General features: G+C 36.6%; 1 non-coding gene and 1 pseudogene across 1 annotated transcript; both read right to left on the reverse strand.

Moving 5' to 3' along the window:
* Window positions 1-6051: 6051 nt before the first annotated feature.
* On the reverse strand, window positions 6052-6206 carry LOC113382216. Its single transcript, XR_003367644.1, has one exon. It is a non-coding gene; the product is annotated as a 5.8S ribosomal RNA (ribosomal RNA).
* A 664-nt stretch (window positions 6207-6870) lies between these two features.
* LOC113382217 lies at window positions 6871-8759 on the reverse strand (annotated as a pseudogene).
* Window positions 8760-20000: the final 11241 nt, after the last annotated feature.

Raw genomic sequence — 20000 nt, forward strand, 5'->3', positions numbered from 1 at the left:
ACTTGCCTGGAACTTTGCCTGAATCGTTAGAAAAATACTAAAACTTGCCTGAAACTTTGCCTGAATCGTTAGAAAATACTAAAACTTGCCTGAAACTTTTCCTGAATCGTTAGAAAAATACTAAAAATTGCCTGAAACTTTGCCTAAATCGTTAGAAAAATACTAAAACTTGCCTGAAACTTTGCCTGAATCGTTAGAAAAATACTAAAACTTGCCTGAAACTTTGCCTGAATCGTTAGAAAAATACTAAAACTTTTCCTGAATCGTTAGAAAAATACTAAAACTTGCCTGAAACTTTGCCTAAATCGTTAGAAAAAACTAAAACTTGCCTGAAACTTTGCCTGAATCGTTAGAAAAATACTAAAACTTGCCTGAAACTTTGCCTGAATCGTTAGAAAAATACCAAAACTTGCCTGAAACTTTGCCTGAATCGTTAGAAAAATACTAAAACTTGCCTGAAACTTTGCCTGAATCGTTAGAAAAATACTAAAACTTGCCTGAAACTTTGCCTGAATCGTTAGAAAAATACTAAAATTAGCCTGAAACTTTGCCTGAATCGTTAGAAAAATACTAAAACTTGCCTGAAACTTTGCCTGAATCGTTAGAAAAATACTAAAACTTGCCTGAAACTTTGCCTGAATCGTTAGAAAAATACTAAAACTTGCCTGAAACTTTGCCTGAATCGTTAGAAAAATACTAAAATTTGCCTGAAACTTTGCCTGAATCGTTAGAAAAATACTAAAACTTGCCTGAAACTTTACCTGAATCGTTAGAAATATACTAAAACTTGCTAATATATTTCCTCGAATCGGACTACGCTAGAGTATAGTTAGCGATTGGCGCGAAGCCTCACACCACTCTTACACGCTTGGCGCACAATCGAGTAAGTTAAGAAACGATGAAAGTAGTGGTATTTCACCGACGATATTGCTATCTCCCACTTATGCTACACCTCTCATGTCTCCTTACAATGCCAGACTAGAGTCAAGCTCAACAGTGTCTTCTTTCCCCGCTAATTTTTCCAAGCCCGTTCCTTTGGCAGTGGTTTCGCTAGAAAGTAGATAGGGACAGTGGGAATCTCGTTAATCCATTAATGCGCGTCACTAATTAGATGACGAGGCATTTGGCTTTTTTTTTGGCTGGGAGGGAAATGCATTTACGCACACCGGACGCCAGGTTGACCAGGTAGTGTGGGACTCGATCCGAAGGCAATACCCGCTAAACCTAACTCCTAGTATTATGCCTGGCGGGTGTTGGCGCAGGCAACACGCTGTATTCCAGATTTCATTCTACCCTATCCCCTGGCGTCTCATGGACGTTGTTTTGGTCCAAGCGCTGAAACCGTTGAGTCCTCCGATCAAAACTCTTGTGAAAATAATCTTTAATTCGTCTTTCTTAATAACTTTCCCTGACAGTAGAAAGTTTGCAGAGTCCATGTGCCACACTCCTCTGTTATTTAAGGTGACAGTACTAAATATCACATCAGATACGTTGTACCTTTCTTTTATCTGTGCATCCAAACTCTTATAATGTTCTATTTTACGTTTATGAGCCAGATCCATATCTACGTTGCCCCCAACGATTTGTGTGTCAATCACAATAGCAGAATCACCTTGCGTCGCTATAAGATCAGGTTTACGTGTTCCCTCTGGTGTTTGGAACAATGGCTCCCATTCGACACGAGAGTGTCTCTTCTCGAGAGCTCTTTTGACGTTTTTGGTGACTGCATTATGTCTCTCAATTCTTTGTCTATGACTTCGATGGCACGTTTGTAATATGTGAACTAGAGTCTCTAGAGCGTTGCATCCTGCTCTACAAAACCTATCTTTTCGGCGATCTCTCGTGGTCCGGCTTCTGCATGGCATAGAATTAATTCTAAGACGAGCGCAGTTAATGAAGTCCCAATCTTCTAATTATGGAGTCAAGGTTTTTAAGAAGGCCAAGTGTTGTATTCCCTAACGTCAGATGGTGTAACAGTTTTGGAATTCCGACTGTTCTTAATGCGAACAGACGTTGTTGCGGTTTCAAGGGAGCCTTGGAAAGCTTCTTTATGATGTCCTGCAATATCTGCCTTAGATCGCACATTTTGGCGCCCACTGGAGTAAAAGGTACTCCGAGATAACTCCAAACTTTGACCCTGAAAAGGGCAGGTAGGTCTCGACCACCCCAGCTGAATTGTATGTTATTATCAACGTATGATTTTTGACATGTGGCACATTCCTGATTGCTATTGTAAAAGATTTGGCGGTTTTGATGATAAGGCCGCATTTTGAGAGATAATCATTAGCGTGGTCTAGCATTGCCCGAAGGCCTTTTTGTGACGACGCCGCAAATACCAAGTCGTCAGCGAACGCCATGATGTTTAGTAATTTTCCCTCTATCACAACCCCGATCTCAGGAGGGGAGCTTTCAATGAGCATATTTATTTTTAGATTAAACAAGACTGGCGATAAAGGATCTCCTTGTTTAACCCCGCTCCTCGGACTAATGGGATCCGAGTGCCAGTTATCCCAACGGAGTCTCGTCCAGCTGTTCTAATATGTGTACTCTATATACAGTGTGCATCTACTGCGTAAATTGTAGTATTTTAGGGTATCAATTAACGCCTTGTGCGAAATTGAGTCGATAGCTTTTGCCATGTCAATTGATGCTATAAAGACAGGCTTGTGTTTTTGCCTATGGTATTTCAGTAGGTAGTCTAGTGCAAAGATGTTGTTTGAACAACCGTCAACCGGTTTAAAGGCAGTTTGTCTATCATCTATTTTACTATGTGTTGTCATCCGCTTTGCGAGAATTTTGTTTAAATGTCTCGTTATCACTGATGAGACAGTGATTGGTCTGAAATCCCAGGGATTTTTAGCGTTCTGTTTCTTGGGAATCAGAGTCGTGTAACATTCCAGTAGTTGTCCAGGGATACTTCCCGTAAACAGAAGTAAGTTGTACAGGTTAACCAGAGTGTTTGTTGGCACCGATCCTAATAGGTTAGCCGATACACCATCTGACCCTGGCACTGAATTACTTGCCGGGTAACAGTTCTTGATTTCGTCTGGTTGTATAGGACTCCATATAAACGAGAGATCTATATTTCTCGCACCATCTGATCCGGGTGATAGGGTGGAAAGCCCGGTCATCACATTAGTCCAAAACTGAGCCATGATGTCTGGTGGTGGCTTATGTAAGACATCTTTGTTGTCCAAAATGAATTGCACGCATTTAGTAGGGTGCTTAGCCCAGTGTTGTTGGGTAGTTTTGAACTGGAGCCTTCTTGTTTGTCTCTTATTAAGTTTTGGCTTATAGCCTTCTCTTCTAGTTCTCACGTTCAATGGTCTATTTTTGGTGGAAAGGTTGACTTAAGGTAGTCAGCAATCTTTCCCTTTAAGTCGTTTAATGATATTTTACTAACTAGGTGGCAGGTGTTAGCCAGCATTTTACCATTGAATCTTTCATCGGTGTCGGCGGCTGCCTGTCCCAGCGCCAATAGTAGGGCTTCTCCGGAGGTATCTGTTGTAGCCGGAGAGCAAGGCTCTATATTATCTTGGTTGGACATCAAGCTAACAAAATCAGCAACCTGGCTTTTATATTTCGGCGATCTCCTTTGGCCTTTAATGGCTTCCAGAGATCGACCGGGTATTACCGCTAGAAGGGCTTTGTTGATATGGGGGGTTCCCTTAATCACTAGCGCCGCTTCTTAGCCAGAGTGCTAAAGAAGAGGCGTACTTCATTAGTGCTTGCTCTTCTTCAAACCATCTGGCTTTCTTTGGCTCAATCAACGCCATTCTACTGTCATACCATTCTTTATATTGCTTCTGCTCGTGCACTCTACGACCCACAGAGGTTTTAAAGGCTTTATTACATTGTGGGTAGCGGCAAAGATGATTACCTGTGTCAGTCGGATGGGAAGGACCTGCGGGTCCACCCGAGTCTAAATTAGTCATCCGAGGCTTAGTATTGTACATTGAACCAACTGTTTTGTAGGAACGAGGGAGTTGGCAGCCTACCAGGTCCATGAACGCAGCGGTGACTCTTAGTTTCCTCCCGGGGGGGGGGTACTAACGGCGGGACCCACGAGAAGGGGGTCACGTGCTTGACTACGGCTTCGATGAAATCATAGTCTCCCACACGACCAGCCTTGTGGAGGCCACGTGCTCGACCTTGGCTTCACAGAAACCGCAGTCTCTCTCGCCGAAAGTTAAGAGAGTCATAGTTACTCCCGCCGTTTACCCGCACTTGCTTGAGTTTCTTCACGTTGACATTCAGAGCACTGGGCAGAAATCACATTGCGTCAACACGCGCTAGGGCCATCGCAATGCTTTGTTTCAATTAGACAGTCGGATTCCCCTAGTGCGTGCCAGTTCTGAGCTGACCGTTGAATGGCGGCCGAAGAGGACGACCGACCGACCGAAGCCGGCACAGAAGCCTCGCAGCAAGAAAGATCCGCGGGGGGCCAAGGCACGGGACCGAGCTCGGATCCAAGTCACAAGGGCCGTTTCACCTCGCCCAGGCCCGGCACGTCAGCTTCGGAGGGAACCAGCTACTAGATGATTCGATTAGTCTTTCGCCCCTATACCCAGTTCCGACGATCGATTTGCACGTCAAAATCGCTACGGTCCTCCATCAGGGTTTCCCCTGACTTCGACTTGACCAGGCATAGCTCACCATCTTTTGGGTCTTAGCGTGTACGCTCTGGCTGCGCCTCTTCTTGCAATGAGAGTGAGACGCCCCGGGATTGCGAGCACGCATCCGTAGATGCGGTCCGTCAACCCTCAGTTCACTTAAGCGAACCTTTACTTTCATTGCGCCTTTAGGTTTTGTATTTCCCCATGACTCGCGCACATGCTAGACTCCTTAGTCCGTGTTTCAAGACGGGTCCTGAGAGTACCCAAAGCAATAGCATCGCTGACCGGTAATAGAGTCCGTCCGAGAACACGGCAGCTAACAGCTCGAGGCGGCATCGATGACGGAGCAGGTCCGACGGCCAATAACCGTCCGTGCTTGCAACCGGCCGAACGCCTAAAAGCGACCCTATACCATATCGTTTATACCGTCTGGCAGTCGACCGGAGCACGCGGGGTCTGACGCGAATAAATTCGTAACAGGCTACCGCCTCGGTCGTAGATCGACACCAAACGGGTCGCGACGTCCTACTGAGGAAGAAGTGCATGCCATCGCCGCCTAACGCATAAACCGACGGCGTATCGCAGGACGAATCCCGGTCAATCGCACGCCAATAAATGGAAGACAACGATAACATTGAATCTTTTCTTTCGATCTTTCGGGTTTCTCAGGTTTATCCCTGAACGATTTCACGTACTCTTGAACTCTCTCTTCAAAGTTCTTTTCAACTTTCCCTTACGGTACTTGTTCGCTATCGGTTTTGTGGTCATATTTAGCCTTAGATGGAGTTTACCACCCACTTAGAGTTGCACTCTCAAGTAACTCGACTCTGAGGAGAGATCCTCTCGATACGCGCAACGGTCGCTACGGGCCTGGCACCCTCTATGTGTAAATGGCCCCATTTAAGATGGACTTGAACTCGCCGCAACGCACCGAGATAATCGGATCCTCCCTAACACTACATTTCCCAGCGTCCGTCTCCGACCGCGGGATTTAGTGCTGGGCTCTTCCCTGTTCGCTCGCCGCTATTAGGGAATCCTAGTTAGTTTCTTTTCCACCGATTAGTAATAGGCTTAAATTCAGCGGGTGATCTCATCTGCTCTGAGGTCGTATTATGATTATGATGTGCTCGCAAACGTTAGTAAGCAAGCGCACACAAAATCGACGAGGAACCTTTGAATCATCCAAATTTGCCGGAACGAAACCGCATTTCGAAGAGTTCGGGTTTCCGGTTATCGGGAGGGTCGCAAGAATATAAAATCTCTAGTACACACAACCCGCCGTAATCCCACAGAACGTCAACGAACGGTAATGCCCGATGTTGCAAAGTGGACTGGCTCACACGTTGAGTGAATTATTTAAGAGCACGCATTTACGCGAAACTCCATCATTCGCCGGCAAGCCGTTTAAAGCAAGCGGCAGTCTGGTAATGTTATACGACCCTCAGCCAGAGGTGGTCCAGGAACACTATCCGAGGACCGCAATGTGCGTTCGAAATGTCAATGTTCATGTATCCTGCAGTTCACATGTCGACGCGCAATTAGCTGCGTTCTTCATCGACCCGCGAGCCAAGTGATCCACCGTTCAGGGTGATTTTTTATATATTTATACATGTTTCAATCGTGATTCCCTCGAAATCGTTTAGGATAACTCGAGCGATTCTGAAACTAGTAAGTTTATTATGGGTACAATTAGTACACCGTAAAGCTTTCGCTTTTCGGTCCGAGATACGAGATCTCGTTTCAGAATTGAAATATAAATATTTCATTGTGTGTGAGATTGAAAAATCTGCTTTCGCTGATCTTTCATTTTCTTAAAACAACGCAATGAAGCGAATGTTCAAATTCGCACAATTTGAATAAAATGTGCAGAGTGTATAGAATACTAACGCAAGCGTTTACTACAATCGACTTTGAAACACTAAACTTCCATCTAGCGCCCAAAGAATTGATTGAGCTATGCGTTTAAAGTATATTATTCAAAAAGAACGCCGTTTTCACAACGAACTTCGTCATTCGCTCAGGCATCTGGCGATAACGAGCAGATATACATTGCTCTCACACAATGCATAAGAGCGCTAAGCGGTTGTAAACCGCGTCACGCTGCTTTTGCACACTGCGCAATATTTTGCGACTAGCTCCGGTCAAACGTTAATGAAACGAATGATCCATCGTTGCGAGACGCTTTAAGATTTTATACGTCGCAGGTTATACGACATATCGCACACGTTTCATTTACTAAATAGTAAATGTACGTTAATGATCCTTCCGCAGGTTCACCTACGGAAACCTTGTTAAGACTTTTACTTCCTCTAAATAATCAAGTTTGGTCATCTTTCCAGCAACATCGGCAATGTCGAAACGCTGCCGCGCACCGGTCCGAAGACCTCACTAAATAATTCAATCGGTAGTAGCGACGGGCGGTGTGTACGAAGGGCAGGGACGTAATCAACGCAAGCTTATGACTCGCGCTTACTAGGGATTCCTCGTTCATGGGGAAGAATTGCAAGCCCCAATCCCTAGCACGAAGAGGTTTCAACGGATTACTCGGACCTTTCGGCCAAGGAAAACCTGCTGATCTCTTCAGTGTAGCGCGCGTGCGGCCCAGAACATCTAAGGGCATCACAGACCTGTTTTTGCTCAATTTCGTGCGACGCCGGTAGTAAGAACCACAACCAAGAACGACCGAAGCCTAAGCGGAGGGTCTTTGCGATACCGGAAGGTACGCCTATTTAGCAGGCTAGAGTCTCGTTCGTTATCAGAATTAACCAGACAAATCGCTCCACCAACTAAGAATGGCCATGCATCACCACCCATCGAATCAAGAAAGAGCTCTCAATCTGTCAATCCTCCCGGTGTCCGGACCTGGTGAGGTTTCCCGTGTTGATTCAAATTAAGCCGCAGGCTCCACTCCTTGTAGTGCCCTTCCGTCAATTCCTTTAAGTTTCAGCTTTGCAACCATACTTCCCCCGGAACCCAAAAGCTTTGGTTTCCCGGAAGTTGACCGCCGAGTCACCGGAGGAACTTCGGCGGATTGCTAGCTGGCATTGTTTATGGTTAGAACAAGGGCGGTATCTGATCGCCTTCGAACCTCTAACTTTCGTTCTTGATTGATGAAAACACATTTGGCAAATGCTCTCGCTTCTGTCCGTCTTGCGACGATCCAAGAATTTCACCTCTAACGTCGCAATACGAATGTTCCCAGTTGTCCCTATTAATCATTACCTCGGAATTTCGAAAACCAACAAAATAGAATCGAGGTCCTATTCCATTATTCCATGCACACAATATTCAGGCGAATGAGCCTGCTTTAAGCACTCTAATTTGTTCAAAGTAAACGTACCGGCCCACCTCGACACTCGGTGAAGAGCACCGTGGTAGGATTTTGAGTTGGGCCGCAATTAGACGGGCTAAGCCCACTGGTAGAACGTCCCACAAACATGCCAGTTGAACACCGCGAGCGGTGAACCGACAGTGTGGGACACAGATTCAACTACGAGCTTTTTAACCGCAACAACTTTAATATACGCTATTAGAGCTGGAATTATCGCGGCTGCTGGCACCAGACTGGCCTTCTAATAGACCCTCGTTAAAGGATATAAAGTGTACTCATTCCGATTACGGGGCCTCGGATGAGTCCCGTATCGTTATTTTTCGTCACTACCTCCCCGTGCCGGGAGTGAGTAATTTGCGCGCGTGCTGCCTTCCTTGGATGTGGTAGCCGTTTCTCAGGCTCCCTCTCCGGAATCGAACCCTGATTCTCCGTTACCCGTAACAACCATGGTAGTCGCAGAAACTACCATCGACAGTTGATAAGGCAGACATTTGAAAGATGCGTCGCCGGTACTAGACCGTGCGATCAGCACAAAGTTATTCAGAGTCACCATGTCAAACGGTGAGCAAGGCAAGCCCGCCACCGATTGGTTTTGATCTAATAAAAGCATTCCTTCCATCTCAGGTTGGAACTCTATTTGCATGTATTAGCTCTAGAATTACCACAGTTATCCAAGTAATGTGGGTACGATCTAAGGAACCATAACTGATGTAATGAGCCATTCGCGGTTTCACTTTAATGTGGCTTGCACTGAGACATGCATGGCTTAATCTTTGAGACAAGCATATACTACTGGCAGGATCAACCAGGGTGCTATATATATTGAAATGATATGATGGGGTTGGTAGTATGGTTCGGGTATGGGTTGGAGGTCCGTTTGTTGAAAGATCCACAGTTCTGGATATTGGTTACTGTAGTAGCTTTTCTATACGATATGGTAATAATGTCCGTCCAACCTTTCTTGATGCCTTGGGTCGAGCAGTAGGAATAATGTTTGATCGACTGGTTTGATGAGAGTTCTCTTCAGAGTAATGGGTACTTTAAATAAGGTATTCGCTGGAAGAGACAAACTTCTGGTTCCAATAAAAATCCACTTGTAATGTTTTACACTGTATTTATTTCTTTACTTCACAGACATAATCTCCACTTAGATTATTTAAGACTACTCTAGACTAGACATTAAGACTCACTGGTCTAGATTCTTGACTAAGTCATCACTGGTTGATACAAATAATTCTGACTCTATATATTATGCATTGTACGTGTCAATTCTAGGAATGGCGTCTTCCGTGTTCATGTAAAGATCTTGGACTTTGAACAACATTGAACAATAATTCATATTTTTATTAAAAGCACGTATGATCATGCTATTACAGAACACGCCACCCCTAAAGAATATTGTTAGTCCTCTAACAATTGAAAAGAAAAAAAAACAAAGAAATTACAATTTATTTGGGATTCCTCCCCTCTAAAACAATTTATCGTCCTCGATAAATGAAAAATAGTAATCTATGGTACAATCGATTATAGCAAAAGAGAGAAAAATTTGAAAATTTGCAAAATATGAAAAAGTAAAAGTATAAAATTTTGTAGCATGTCTGCAATATAGTAATTAGATAACAATTCTGATAAAAAAATTAACATAAAAAAAATCTAATATTGTTGTAATACTTTGCTGCATATTGTGATTTTTAATAGTTCATTAAAATTATTTTGATTTAGTTTCAGCAGGTTGTTTAGTTTCAAAAGTAGGATTTTGATAATACAGCAAAATATTACAAACAATAATTAGTTACATTGTTCGGATATTCTTATTGGATACAGTATGCAACCTAATGCCATATGAATTCGCATAGTTGCATAACTTGTGTGACTGCTTTAAAATGATTAGTAGACAAACGAAGTTGTGACCTAATTGATTTATATACATCAATAAAACTTCCAAAAATTTGCTAATTAATTATTTGATCCATTATCACTATCATTAATTAGTTTCAATAAAATAATAAAAACAATTTTTCTATTTGCATAAGAATATTAACAAGGTGCAAGATCTCTCTTTCTTTTCACAAATTTAATATTATAATAAATTGTTTAATTTTTTTATTTATTTGATTCGAATTTAAAATATGATCAAAATACTCTGTGTCAGATTCAGTTCGGTTTTGAATAGGATGTTTAAAAATGCGCGCGCGATTATTTCTAACTGAAGCTGTATGAGAATCTTGTATCAATCTTCGAAGATTTTTTAAAAAAAAATAGATTGCACACTTGTTGCCATTCTTATGCATTACATCTAGATAGAAATGGAAGATAGTGATAATTCGTCTTGTAATCTAATAATTGTTTCACATACTTTTATATTAATACATTTCTGGGCCCTCTTAATTTTATAACATTTATTTTCAAATTCTATTCTGAACATTCTATTTTTACTATAAAAATATACAATATAAAAATATTAATTGGAAATTATTAAATTTAGAATGTCAGTATTAATAAAAAAAATGAGTGGCCTTTCAATTTCTGAATATTTGATACAAATATATTATTATATATATTTTTTTCTATATTTTGTTTCCATGTGAATTATTGATACTACTCATCAAAATTACTTTTGTTTTAAGTGAATAAATAGTGGATAGAAATTAATTTCAAAGAAATTTATTGGTTTTATTTTATCTACTTTGAACGCTCGAAATTCATAGTTATTTATAAAAATAAAAATACAACTACGAAAGTATTAATATGTCAAATGAAATAAATAGATTACGATAAAATTATTCAAAAATCAAAATAAAAATATTAAATTAATGAAATTTCAATAGAATAAAAATATGACGCCAATTAATACTTCACAAATTTTTTAAATAATAATAAAATAAAGTTTTGTAAAATACATCAAGATTCATAACATTAACGAAGTTAATACAGCATAAGCAAATTTGTATTGCGTGCTTTGTTAAGGTTTGAATCCGAATGTTACGTGATATTTCTTTACTCAAATTTCAAAATAGAAATATGATAAAGCTCGTTATGCTATTAACGCAAATAATCGAAATTACATTTAGTATGAACAATTATAAAAAATTCAATTAGAAAAAATATTATTATTTTCAATTTACGCAAATAATAGAAAACAAATTTAACAATCGCTTACTAATTTTCAAAATAAAATTTATTATATTTGTAGAGAAAATTTAGGAAATATTTTTCGTTCAATATAGCACCAATAAATTGAATTGAATTTAAAATGAAATCATTTAGTATCAATAATTCAAACATGGACTTTTTCTATTTTTCTATTTTTTTTCAATTTATAATTCTGTTCTATGAGGATAGTTACATTGCTATTATTGACATTAATTTAAATTTGTCCCCTTCATTTCTGTAACATTTTGTGGTATGGGCAGTTGATTAAATTTAATTATTATTGAAATTTGCATTTTCAAGTTCAATTATTTTCACACAAAACTTCAAAGTTCATTTTATATTATATTCAAGATTAAAATTTTATTCTTATGTAATATTTTAAAATTATTTCTATACTCAACAATAATAGTTGGAATTTATTCTCATGCAAGATTTAATAAAATCGATAAAATCAACGAGCGTGTTTTGGTCCTAAAATGAAAATAACGAAATAAATTTATTTGAAAGATTTTATTGACTCGTTCCCACGGATTCACGAGTCTTTTATAAGTCATCAAAATTACGTCAAATATATTTAAGATCTCGCGGTTTTCACTAACCTTACGAGTCTCCATTCGGGTTTTTCCTACCCTGATTAATTATTTATTTGTCAGATACCTATTGTTTCTTTTGAACAATTTAATATTAGGCTATCTGAAATGAAGGATTGGCACTATCGCCTGAAAAGTGGCACAATGGCTACACTAAATCCTTTAGGCATTTCGCCTTTATACTGGCATTTAAAGCCACATTAAAAATCGCGACGTTATAAAAAGATTTACAGGAGTAAATTGGAAACTCAAAGTCATTAACTAGAGTCACTTACTTTTCAATATTACTTTCTGAGTCTTTTATATTATTACTTGATGACTTTGTTACAAATCTTTACAATTATTTTACTTTGAAATATTTCTGTTATGAAATTCGGACCTGGCAATGCTCGTAATTGTTTTTGTTAAAAATGCTTAGTTAACAATATTTACTTGAACTTAACCTTGATGGTTACGTGAAGTCAACAAAATAATAGTGGTGTGAACAATAATCGAACTACCCATTGTTACAAAAATGTTACCCAAGTACAACCCAAATCCTAATACTTAAAAAAAAAATTCAAATTGACAAAATATTATTATTTATATTCTAATTGACAAATAAAATTTTTTAAAAAAAAATTGACGACTATGATGTTCTGGTCTGGATATGTTGAAGGATTGGTTTTTCTTACTTGGGGAGTGAGCCTTAATCGAGAAGTCTGCGTCGATTTGGGTAGAGTATGTCCTTGTCCCTCTGCGTAAAGTCGCCCTTCTCACGGGTTATTTGGTATGCCGCCACCTTTGATGCCTCTGGTACTTCGTGCCAGTCCTGATCCTGCTGGTTTTCAGCTGTTGCTGTAGCGCCGGATGCAAAATTTCTGTTACTCAGCTTCTTGCTCGACACTCACGGCACATTCAACACTGCACTTCACCACGAGGTAAAACCACCGCTTGACACCATGAAATGATATGAGTTGTTGTTGTAGGGTTGATTAGATTGGGTTGGGTTCCAAATGTAGATTGATCCACTCTCCAAGGGGTGCTAGATCAGTCCAACCTTGTTCTGGTGTCGTGGGCAGAGCTTAGAGTTTATAATAGAAAATAACAACACTGGTATGAGTCTCCTCAGAACCGTGAGCACTTTATATTGGTATAGGCTGAAAGATGTCTTTACGCAAAGTAGAATACAAACACTGAATCTAATTTCGACTATAACTTTATTTAATCTTTAATAACTTCACATCACAAACTAGCATAGATTCGTGCTAAGACATACTCTAAGACATTATGGCTTGGCTAGACTTTTGACTAAGACATCACTAGTTAATACAAATTATTCTGACTCTATATATTATGCATTGTACGTGTCAATTCTAGGAATGGCGTCTTCCGTGTTCATGTAAAGATCTTGGACTTTGAACAACATTGAACAATAATTCATATTTTTATTAAAAGCACGTATGATCATGCTATTACAGAACAATATATATATATATATATATATATATATATATATATATATATATATATATAGCATAGTGCGTAAATGTCCCTCGGCGTCACCCGAGAGACCACACTTTGTATAGAAAAGTTCGATGAATATTTCTAAACAACGAATTTTTTCACATATATATATATATATATATATATATATATATATATTGTTCTGTAATAACACGATTATACGTGCTTTTGATCAAAATATGAATTCATTGTTCAATGTTGATCAAAGTCCAAGATCTTTACATGAACGCGGAAGACGCCATTCCTAGAATTGTCACGTACAATGCATTATATATAGAGTCAAAATTATTTGTATAAACTAGTGATGTCTTAGTCAAGAGTTTAGCAGTGATGCCTTAGGCAGAAGTCTAGGCAGTGATGACTTAGTCAAGAATCTAGACCAGTGAGTCTTAATGTCTAGAGTAGAGTAGTCTTAAATAATCTAAGTGGAGATTATGTCTGTGAAGTAAAGAAATAAATACAGTGTAAAACATTACAAGTGGATTTTTATTGGAACCAGAAGTTTGTCTTTTCCAGCGAATACCTTATTGAAAGGACCCATTAATCTGAAGAGAACTCTCATCAAACCAGTCGATCAAATACTATTCCTACTGCTCGACCCAAGGCATCAGGAAAGGTTGGACGGACATTATTACCATATCGCATAAAGAAGCTACTACAGTAACCAATATCCCGGACTGTGGATCTTACAACAAAAGGACCTCCAACCCATACCCGAACCATACTACCAACACATTATATCATTTCATGGTGTCAAGCGGTGGATTTCCTTGTAGTGAAGTGTTAGTTTTGTGAATTGTGCTTCGTGAAGTCTGGATCAAGTTTTCTTCGCACCCAGAGGCGGCAGGGTCATTAAAGTAAGCAGAGTATCCAGCAAGCAGCAAGACCAGGACTAACACGAGGAACTAAAGGCACCAAAGGTGGCAGCATTACCGAGATAAACTACGTAGACAGAACTACGCAGGCAGATCGATGCAGACTTCTTGACTAAGGCTCACTCCCCAAGTAAGAAAAACCAATCCTTCAACATATCCAGACCAGAACATCATAGTCGTCAATTTTTTTTTAAATTTTATTTGTCAATTATAATATAAATAATAATATTTTGTTAATTTGAATTTTTTTTAAGTATTAGGATTTTGGTTGTACTTGGGTAACATTTCCGTAACAACGGGCAGTTCGATTATTGTTCACACCACTATTATGTTGTTGACTTCACGTAACCATCAAGGTTAAGTTCAAGTAAATATTGTTAACTAAGCAATTTTTAACAAAAACAATTACGAGCATTGCCAGGTCCGAATTTCATAACAAAAATATTTCAAAGTAAAATAATTGTAAAGATTAGTAACAAAGTCATCAAGTAATAATATAAAAGACTCAGAAAGTAATATTGAAAAGTAAGTGACTCTAGTTAATGACTTTGAGTTTCCAATTTACTTCTGTAAATCTTTTTATAACGTCATGATTTTTAATGTGGCTTTAAATGCCAGTATAAAGGCGAAATGCCTAAAGGATTTAGTGTAGCCATTGTGCCACTTTTCAGGCGATAGTGCCAATCCTTCATATCAGATAGCCTAATATTAAATTGTTCAAAAGAAACAATAGGTATCTGACAAATAAATAATTAATCAGGGTAGGGAAAACCCGAATGGAGACTCGTAAGGTTAGTGAAAACCGCGAGATCTTAAATATATTTGACGTAATTTTGATGACTTATAAGAGACTCATGAATCCGCGGGAACGAGTCAATAAAATCTTTCAAATAAATTTATTTCGTTATTTTCATTTTAGGACTAAAACACGCTCGTTGATTTTATCGATTTTATTAAATATTAAATGAGAATAAATTCCAACTATTAATGTTGAGTATATAAATAATTTTAAAATATTACATAAGAATAAAATTTTAATCTTGAATATAATATAAAATGAACTTTGAAGTTTTGTGTGAAAATAATTGAACTTGAATATGCAAATTTCAATAATAATTAAATTTAATCAACTGCCCATACCACAAAATGTTACAGAAATGAAGGGGATAAATTTAAATTAATTTCAATAATAGCAATGTAACTATCCCCATAGAACAGAATTATAAACTGAAAAAAAAATAGGAAAATAGAAAAAGTCCATGTTTGAATTATTGATACTAAATGATTTCATTTTAAATTCAATTCAATTTGTTGGTGCTATATTGAACGAAAAATATTTCCTAAATTTCCTCTACAAATATAATAAATTTTATTTTGAAAATTAGTAAGCGATTGAGTAAATTTATTTTCTATTAATTGCGTAAATTAACAATAATAATATTTTTTCTAATTATTTTTTATAATTGTTCGTACCAAAAGTAATTTCGATTATTTGCGTTAATAGTATAAAAAGCTTTATCATATTTCTATTTTGAAATTTGAGTAAAGAAATATCACATAACATTCGGTTTCAAATTTTAACAAGGCACGCAATACAAATTTGCTTATGATGTATTAACTTCGTTAATGTTATGAATCTTGATGTATTTTACAAAACTTTATTTTATTATTATTTAAAAATTTTGTGAAGTATTAATTGGTGTCATATTTTTATTCTATTGAAATTTCATTAATTTAATATTTTAATTTTGATTTTTGAATAATTTTATCGTAATCTATTTATTTCATTTGGCATATTAATATTTTCATATTTGTGTTTTTATTTTTATTGATAATAATTATGAATAACTATGAATTTCGAGCGTTCAAAGCTGATTTATTAAGACCTGTAACAAAAATAGAATTTTTATCACCTTTAATTATTTATTCACTTATAACAAAAGTAATTTGATGAGTAGTATCAATAATTCACATGGAAACAAAATATAGAAAATATATATATAATAATATATTTGTATCAATTATTCTGAAATTGAATGGCCACTCATTTTTTATTAATATTGACATTCTAAACATGATAATTTCAATTTAATATTTTTATATTGTATATTTAGAATGTTCAAAATAAAAATTTGAAAATAAAAGTTAAAATCAAGAGGGCCTACAGAAAGGTATTAATGTAAAAATATGTGAAACACAATTATTAGATTACAAGACGAATTATCACTATCTTCCATTTCTATCTAGATGTAATGCATAAGAATGGCAACAAGTGTGCAATCTATTTTTTTTTAAAATCTTCGAAGATTGATACAAGATTCTCATATAGCTTCAGTTAGAAATAATCGCGCGCGCATTTTTAAACATCCTATTAAAAATATTGAACTGAATCTGACAGAGTATTTTGATCATATTTTAAATTCGAATCAAATAAATAAATTATCATACAAAATTAAACAATTTATTATAATATTAAATTTGTGAAAAGAAAGAGAGATCTTGCACCTTGTTAATATTCTTATGCAAATAGACCAATTAATGATAGTGATAATGGATCAAATAATTAATTTTATCACAGAAATTTTTAGAAATTTTATTGATGTATATAAATCAAATAGGTCACAACTTCGCTTTTGTCTACTAATCATTTTAAAGCAGTCACACAAGTTATGCAACTATGCGAATTAGATTGCATACTATATCCAATAAGAATAATGTAACTGATTATTGTTTGTAATATTTTGCTGTATTATCAAAATCCTACTTTTGAAATTAAACAAACTGCTGAAGCTAAATCAAAATAATTTTAATGAATTATTAAAAATCACAATATGCAGCAAAATGTTACAACAATATTAGATTTTTTTTTTTTTAAAAAAAAAGGGTTGATGTTAATTTTTTTTATTCATATTATCATCAGAATTGTTATCTAATTACTATATTGCAGACATATTACAAAATTTTATACTTTTACTTTTTCATATTTTGCAAATTTTCAAATTTTTCTCTCTCTTGCTATAATCAATTGTACCATAGATTACTATTTTTCATTTATCGAGGACGATAAATTGTTTTAGAGGGGAGGAATCCCAAATAAATTGTAATTTCTTTGTTTTTTTTTCTTTTCAATTGTTAGAGGACTAACAATATTCTTTAGGGGTGGCGTGTTCTGTAATAACACGATCATACGTGCTTTTGATCAAAATATGAATTCATTGTTCAATGTTGATCAAAGTCCAAGATCATTACATGAACGCGGAAGACGCCATTCCTAGAATTCTCACGTACAATGCATTATATATAGAGTCAAAATTATTTGTATAAACTAGTGATGTCTTAGTCAAGAGTTTAGCAGTGATGCCTTAGGCAGAAGTCTAGGCAGTGATGACTTAGTCAAGAATCTAGACCAGTGAGTCTTAATGTCTAGAGTAGAGTAGTCTTAAATAATCTAAGTGGAGAATATGTCTGTGAAGTAAAGAAATAAATACAGTGTAAAACATTACAAGTGGATTTTTATTGGAACCCGAAGTTTGTCTCTTCCAGCGAATACCTTATTGAAAGGACCCATTAATCTGAAGAGAACTCTCATCAAACCAGTCGATCCAATACTATTCCTACTGCTCGACCCAAGGCATCAGGAAAGGCTGGACGAACATTATTACCATATCGCATAAAGAAGCTACTACAGTAACCAATATCCCGGACTGTGGATCTTACAACAAAAGGACGTCCAACCCATACCCGAACCATACTACCAACACATTATCTCATTTCAATATATATATATTAGAGTGGGCCAATTTTTTGCATATTGAGGCACCTCGCTAATTTAACTTTTTACATCATTTGAAACAATATTGTAAAAAAAAGCATAACCCGCAAATGAATTTAAAGTCAGCGAAAAATTTCAAACATTTTTTAATTTAAAGTAAAAATTGAAAAATCTCATGAAAAATATATTATGACATATATCGAGTTATACATCATTTTATTCGTAATTTTATTCTGCATCTTTCGTACGAACAAAGTTTTTTTGTATCTTTTACGGTTTAGACAGTATAAGGCAATCTGTGTAGTTGTTAACTTGTCAAAATGCAAAGTGCGGATAGGTTAGAGCAACATTCCTCACGATTCGATATTTCTCTAAAGAAAACATATAAACTATTATACATCATTAGAAAGGTCTCAAAATTCTTAGTTCTTTTTCCATACATCACAACTTCGAATTTTGCACGGTGTGGCCTACAGGCGAGTTGCCGTTATGAAAATCGGAAAATCTAGAGAAAATTATATGAACACACCTAACCATTTATATACCATTTTATTCGTAATTTTATTCTGCATCTTTCGTACGAACAAAGTTTTTTCGTATCTTTTACGGTTTTTATGTTATAGAGCAATATGTGTAGATGTTAACATGTCAAAATGCAAAGTGCGGCTAGGTTGGAGCAATACTCTTCACGATTCGATATTTCTCTAAAGAAAACATATAAACTATTATACATCATTAGAAAGGTCTCAAAATTCTTAGTTCTTTTTCCATACATCACAACTTCGAATTTTGCACGGTGTAGCCTACAGGCGAGTTGCCGTCGTGAAAATTCGGAAAAATCGGAAAATCTAGAGAAAATTATATGAACACACCTAACCATTTATATACCATTTTATTCATAATTTTATTCTGCATCTTTCGTACGAACAAAGTTTTTTTGTATCTTTTACGGTTTAAGAGAAAATCGAGGAAAACTGGTTTGAACATTTATTGTAAAATTAGAAAATTTAAACAAATAATTATAAAAATAATATAACTATATAAATTCGTTTTATATTCATTGAGATCTATAAAAATCAATAAATACATAATTTTATACAAAAGTTTAAAAAAACCCAAAAAAACACCTAAAAACTCAATAATTAACTATAATTCATATTGTCCATATATATAAAACTGTTTGAACATCTAACAAATTTTCGACAAAAATTTTTCTATCATAAGGGTTCACAGTTCGAAATTTTCCCAGACTTTTGTCTTGACGATTCACACCGTAAGCGCGAGCAGGCCCGCCGCAGGTCAAATGCACATCGCTTGGGACTCAGTCAAATACCTACGCTGTGGCCGCGCGCCTTATATAGGGGAATAGGTCGTGTCGAGTGCGATGCGAGCAAGCTCAGGCTAAAGTACGCTATGTTGTTCGGGCGGGTACGGATATCATTCCCCGGTGTAGTTTTTACATCATATTCGATACTTTTAGTCTGTCAATGATATATTAGCGTAACTTTTAATAATGTTGTGAGCCACATCTAGAATTATATACCCCGTATATATTCGGATGCTGGTTTGCGGCTATAGATAACTGGTGGTAGGATCATTCGTTTTTAAACGTTCGATCAGAGAGAGTTGAAATTATTTGGGTCTGCGGACCGCAAATATGAAATCTATATATTTTAATAATATAGAATTTTACAAATTGACTACGGTCAAATATATGTGAATATAGCAGAACTAGCAAAGCTTCTCGCAGCGATGGTCTTTCGTTTTATGAACGTTTGATCGGAGCGAGTTGAAATTATTTGGGTCTGCGGACCGCAAATATAAAATCTATATATTTTAATAATATAGGATTTTACAAATTGACTACGGTCAAATATATGTGAATATAGCAGAACTAGCAAAGCTTCTCGCAGCGATGGTCTTTCGTTTTATGAACGTTTGATCGGAGCGAGTTGAAATTATTTGGGTCTGCGGACCACAAATATGAAATCTTGTGATTACTCGACAAATTATTGCTGTAATCAAGTGCGCTCCTATAGTATATATACTGTGGGCAAAAGCCTCTGGCAATGATCATTCGTTCATTAACGTTTGACCGGAGCTAGTCGCAAAATATTGCGCAGTGTGCAAAAGCAGCGTGACGCAGTTTACAACCGC

Source organism: Ctenocephalides felis, unplaced genomic scaffold (genome assembly GCF_003426905.1).
Source record: "Ctenocephalides felis isolate EL2017-DRISC unplaced genomic scaffold, ASM342690v1 CF-g0.4_SCAFFOLD_03359, whole genome shotgun sequence".
Lineage (NCBI taxonomy): Eukaryota > Metazoa > Arthropoda > Insecta > Siphonaptera > Pulicidae > Ctenocephalides > Ctenocephalides felis.